This window comes from Piliocolobus tephrosceles, chromosome 6 (genome assembly GCF_002776525.5).
Source record: "Piliocolobus tephrosceles isolate RC106 chromosome 6, ASM277652v3, whole genome shotgun sequence".
NCBI lineage: Eukaryota > Metazoa > Chordata > Mammalia > Primates > Cercopithecidae > Piliocolobus > Piliocolobus tephrosceles.
Genome location: NC_045439.1, coordinates 101,244,222 through 101,244,619, shown reverse-complemented (window position 1 = coordinate 101,244,619; position 398 = coordinate 101,244,222).

The window sequence follows — 398 nt, the reverse complement described above, 5'->3', positions numbered from 1 at the left end:
CCGGCTCGGCCGCCCGCTGCCCATGCCGCCCGGCCCCGGTCCCGCGTTCCCAGCGCCGTGCGCCCCAGCGCGTCCGGCCCCGAGCGGCGGCCCTGCAGGGCCTTCTGGGGCGCCCGCTGCCTCCGACTCCCGGTAGGGGCAGGTAGGAAGTGGTGCAAGCGATCCCAAAGTCCTCGCGGCCGCCCGGCACGAGGCGCCGCTGCAGTGCCCCCGCCCCCGGGCTCGGCTCTTCGCCCCGCGAGCTCCCCGGGAAGACGGCCGCGGAGACCCGAACTCGGAACCGAGGGGAAAGGCTTGGGGGAGGCACTCCGAGCCCTGCCTCGGCTGGACTCTTGGGGGGCCGACCCTCTCCGCCCCCCTCTTCCCCACTCCTGGGCCACGAGTTTGAGCCTAACCGG